This window comes from Glandiceps talaboti, chromosome 12 (genome assembly GCF_964340395.1).
Source record: "Glandiceps talaboti chromosome 12, keGlaTala1.1, whole genome shotgun sequence".
NCBI classification, from domain to species: domain Eukaryota; kingdom Metazoa; phylum Hemichordata; class Enteropneusta; family Spengelidae; genus Glandiceps; species Glandiceps talaboti.
Genome location: NC_135560.1, coordinates 21,487,059 through 21,493,058, shown reverse-complemented (window position 1 = coordinate 21,493,058; position 6,000 = coordinate 21,487,059).

Below are 6,000 nucleotides of genomic sequence, written 5' to 3'. Positions count from 1 at the left end.
ACATACATACATACATACATACATACATACATACATACATACATACATACATACCGGTACATACATACATACATACATGTATGTATTTATGCATGCATTCACACATCGAGTCATGTACTTTAAAAAAAAAAAAAAATTTCATACTAATTTCAAAGCACTCACACATTAGACAGACAGACAGACACAGATAGAGAGACAGGCACAGAGTCAGAGACAGACAGACAGACAGACAGACAGACAGACAGACACAGACAGACATCAGTGTGACTTCACTGTACACAACTATTTGAACTTGATGCCAACAAACTTGATAATATGACTTTTTCATTACATTTTGCATTATGTCCTTGATTTCAGTGAGATTTGCCCAATTTGTGCCAAATCTTTCACTTAATATAGGAATTGAGGAAAAAAATACCTGAAAAGGCAGTTGTCGGTACTTCTCTGGTAATGGAAGAATATTACCTGGACTAACATCGCTTGTGTGTGCATAGTCCAACCATCTAACTTGGACAATATCCTAGAAATAAGTCAATAATAACTTTAATTCTCTCGTGTTACATCATTTATATGTACACAGTCCAACCATCTAACTTGGACAATATCCTAGAAATAAGTCAATAATAACTTTAATTCTCTAGTGTTACATCATTTATATGTACACAGTCCAACTATCTAACTTGGGCAATATCCTAGAAATAAGTCTGACTCTATAAACATTATTTATATGTGCATAATCAGAGTAATATGTACAACAGCGTCAATGATAGGGACAGAAAGGTAACTTACTTTTTGTGATGTCGTTTTATCAACAACTGCTCTGTACCAACAGCCATCTGACTCATACAATGCAAAGCATGGGTAACCTTCTTCTATGGTTCCGTCTTTAACAGGACCAATGTCCCCTATGATTAGGTCTTTCCTGTGATATCATACAACGTAATGTAACATAATGTTATTATAACTAGGGTGGGTGGGTGGGGGTGGGGGGCTTGTGCAATTGTGGAGACTGTTGATTTGTTATAGCTTAAAGAAAACCATATCTTGGACATAATAGATTCATACCCTTACCTGAGTTCATACTTTAACATCTCAAGTTCTTCAAGAACTTTAGGATATTTGTCAAAATCCCTGACCAACCAGAACTCTCCCTTCTCATTCATTCTTCCTTCTACTCTTCCTTCCACTTTATCACCTACACACAACAAATAAATGTTACAGTATTATAATACTGACTTCATAGCAAAACAGAATATGGTAATAAATGTACAGCCAAACACTGTGAAAATATGAAATACTAACAAATGATACATGTATGTAAACAAAGAACCTGATGAAACACAAAATATTATCACATACCACCATGCATCACTTCCAATATGATGCAACGGAAAGTGTGCTATCCATCCCATGCACTAATTTTCCATAGCATGCCCAGGCACACTTTGCCCAAATATAGTAAATGGCCTGCTGGTTGTTTGGTATCTGTTTGCTCAGTGATTTTGGCATGGATTTTTATCTCACTATATTTACCTTTTTGCACATAAACTAAATGTTTCACAACAAATTTATGTGGTTATGTGATTAAAATGATGTTTCCGTGCCACTATACAGGATATATGATTTAAACCTTGATGGCCCAGATACGGGTCTGCAGACCTTGGTAGTATGGTTTACAGGCCCTCCTACAGTCACACCCTTCTGCTGTACAACCTCGGTTCGCAAAACCCACATCCAGACTGTAAATATTAGTACCGTAGTACTAGCTATATATATCAACTGAGCATGTAGGAAAGCACTGCCAACAGTATACAATACTGTCATAGACTGTGTATGTTGACATCTTTGACAAAGAGGTAGGAAGTTGATGTTTTAGAGTGATTACTAATCATATCACAAACTACAGTACCAAACATTTAGGAACTAATATCTTGTCAATTTATAATTGCATTGCAGCATTCTTGTATCTAAATACCAAGTTCTGATCGGGATTACAGTTTAGTTATGAAAAACAGTTGACTCCTACAAAAATAGGAAAAGTTGGTACAATTAACAAAAGAATGATCCTATGCCATCTTTATGGCTTCACTGATAAGATAAAACTTATGCAACAACCTGGGATTGAAACCCTAGCCTTTAAGTCTCCACTGATAAGATAAAACTTATGCAACAACCTGGGATTGAAACCCTAGCCTTTAAGTGTCCACTGACAAGATAACGCTAATGTGAGAACCTGGGATTGAAACCCTAGTCTTTAAGGGAAATGTAGAAAATATACCTTCTTTTAACTCTCCTAATGCCTTCACCTCTTCCCTTGCCATCCCTGATTCCTGTTCAACTTCCTCAATCTGTAAGTTTTCTATACAACTCCTTAACACACTGATGTCTAACTTGACATTAAAAGTCACATCTGGATAATGATCTCTGATAGGGGACATATCAATGTCAGCATCAAGCTAAAATAGATGAATAAAATCACAATTTCAAATTCACATCTATATCTCATAAACATGTCTAGATCTCATGATTATGAAATGCAATTACTTTCGGTATTCCCCATTAGTTACACTAAATGTGTTTGCATTTACATTTGTGTATTTATATATTACAGACTGTGAAGCTGCCGTTTACCAGCTACTGAGCCAATGAGCTTTGTACCACAAAGAAACAGTGCACTGCTGTGACCTCATCTTTGGACATATAATTTACTAAGGTTACTGTATATGCAAATTAGCCTTAGTACCCTCTCGCTGATTGGTTAGAGTAATCTGTGCACCTGTCTACTATTCTTTTTGTTCCAACTTAGTGACCACATTTCAGGTTGATAACATCTGAGTGCTAATAACTGACACCAGTCCCTTGGGACGCTACTAGTAACTGGGGGAGGGGAGAGTTGACCATACTTTCCTTCCCAAAATTTTGAAATAAATAACAAATTCAAAACTTTTTAAAGATTATGAGACAAATCAATCTCCCAAGGGATTGGTGCTACATTCTGAGGAACTTCCTACCATGCAACCACCTTTCTAACAATGTTCTAACAATGCCAGAACACAAATTGTAATGTCATAGAAGGCATGCATCGACATACACATTATAATAGAAGTTTTATCAAAGTATTTTTCATATAAACAAAAAGTTTATAAACTCAGCTTGTGCCCCTTGGATGTGACACATAATTCTTGAATCCCACATCATGTACTAACAGTCAACAATTATGAATATTACACATAAGGATGCTATTCATATACAATACCTTGTCTATCAATGCTGGAATCTGTTTGTACAATACAGAGATGTTGTTAGAATTCATCACATCTTTGACTTCTTTGCCAGTCTACAAAAAAATATACATAATGCAGGGTTAACCTAGACTTGATTACTTGGATGTGACACATGTGACAAGAAATAATCATTACATAGCCAAACCTGTAGTGTGTATGTCCCTAGATCTCTTTACAGCCAAACCTGTGCAGTATATTCCCTCAGCCCTAGATATTTTTTTGCCAAACCTTGGCTGGATTCACTGGATTATTTTACAGCCAAACCTTGGCAGTGTGTTCCTAGATTTCTTTCAAGAAAGGGCTCAGAGACAAGTAATACCGTGTGAAGTTGTAAGTTGGAGCCCAGGCTAAGATCATCTGAGGTTTTGTGTTAGTTTTGATAGTCTTTGTGCATAAAATGATGTGCCTTGGAGATATATGATGGCTTTTAATTTATCTACATGGAGCACAGGAATCATATGAGGTCTTAGCATCCTTGTTACCTTGTTCAGCAAGAACACTACTATACACAGGAGCCATCCAAGGGACATCCCTAACAGAACTTTAAGTTTTACATACAATTGGTCATTACAGCAGGGTTAAGAATTCATGGCTACTGTTCACCAGGGACAATAGGTACAATGGCAATGCATCGCAATAACTAATGTCTACTGTCTGTCAAATGTGCATGGGCTGTCAAAACTATGGAGAAATATCACAATAACTGTGTACTACATATACATAGAAACCTCACAGTAACTAATACAGTGTATGTATTGCCTCGTCATTATAATAAGGCACTACTTAGATGATAAATGTTACCTTCTTCAAGCCTTCCATTTCCTCATCAATACTCTTCCTACACTGTGATATCTTAGCTATCTTCCCTTCCTTCTTTGCTGCGATGACAGCAATCAGCTGTTTGACCTTGTCTTGTACTTTGCGTTGGATTTCGTAACAAGCCTCTTCCAAGATTCGTTTACACTGATCAGCACTATGAGGTACAAGAAATTGATTAAAACTTTGATTTTCAGTAACATTTGTCCTTCAGACGCATACTGTTTGATGTCTATATGTACACATGAACATGTCCTGAACACGTCCCAGCATAGAACACTTGCAGTAGATTTATCAACTACATTTATAATTGAATTAAAAACCCTGGAAATGTTAGGCTATGTTAACGATACAAGAACTACTTATCAAATCTGTGACAGGAAAGAGGCTTTACATACTTTTCCTGAATATCACTATGTGTGTGCTTTAATTCTTCTAACTTCTTCTCTAAAACTTTTCGTTTGCTGTGAATTTAAAAGGAAAATAAGAATGATGTAAAGACATAAACATGAAGACTATATCTTACACACACAAACACACACACACACACACACACACACACACACACACACACACACACACACACACACACGCACACAACACACACATACACAAACACAGACACGAGTCATTCCTATATAGGCCCCTTGCCCACGTAATACATGTTATTGTTACACTGAAGAATGATATGATTCACTTACGTTTCTATGGCTGTAGCTTTAAGTTGTAGATGATCTTTTTGAAACTGTTGAGAGAAAGTATAAAAAGTAGCTGGATCAGAACATACACCCTCCGAGGATCTATGATCAGTATTGGTGAATGAGGATGTATCTACTCTACTAAACCCATACTCCAGGAGAATTCAACGACATAACCCAATACATTTTTTAGTCCATTTGTCTGTATATGTGTACATTTTAGCCAGTGGTTTTGTTTAAGGTTTGAAAACACTGCTAACAGAAAGGTGGAAAAGGGGTGAAACTGACATCAACATTTTGTTAAAGCCTGCTATAAAATGACAAGGGAACCAGCTATACTTACAAACACATTATTGACAAACTGTTATTTAGAGACGGGTATACAATTTTGGCCATCGCAATATAATACATACAAAATGTAGTAAATACGTGTAATCATTGATTTTACACTGTAGCAATGCAATCAAAGTTGGCTACAAAGATGTGCAACATGTATAGCACAAAATACTCATAGCCCTGCAACTTGGCTATTCAGCTTGACAGTGTTGTCCACCAGAAATTAAGCTAGTATGTAGCTATAAGATTGTAAGGTACGCCATGACAGGGCGCCCTCACCAATGAGAGCAGAAGGACATGACATATCTTACAGTCTTGCCAGTATGCTGTCTCAGATAGCCAAGTCTCTTGGCTAACCATGTAGAAATGGTAGACAAACCTTGTAGGAGAGAGGAGCAATAGCATGTGACCTCTTCAGATGACCTCTATGGATATTAGATGAACAGACATCACACAATGGATAGGGTGCTCCACCTGAAACATAACAGCATAACAGCACATTACAACAATCGAATGACTATAGGTAGCATATACTTTGCCTGCAGTCACAACAATCAGGAATTAGACAAGTTTCATATATAATTAGCATATGTAAATGTTTAGAGCAAAAACACCAGTGACCCTCAACCATGGAAGTGGGTGGTAATACCACGCCTCAACCATGGAAGTGGGTGGTAATTCCATGCCTCAACTATGGAAATGGGTGGCAATTCCATGCCTCAACCATGGAAGTGGGTGGTAATTCCATGCCTCAACCATGGAAGTGGGTGGTAATTCCATGCCTCAACCATGGAAGTGGGTGGTAATTCCATGCCTCAACTATGGAAATGGGTGGCAATTCCATGCCTCAACCATGGAAGTGGGTG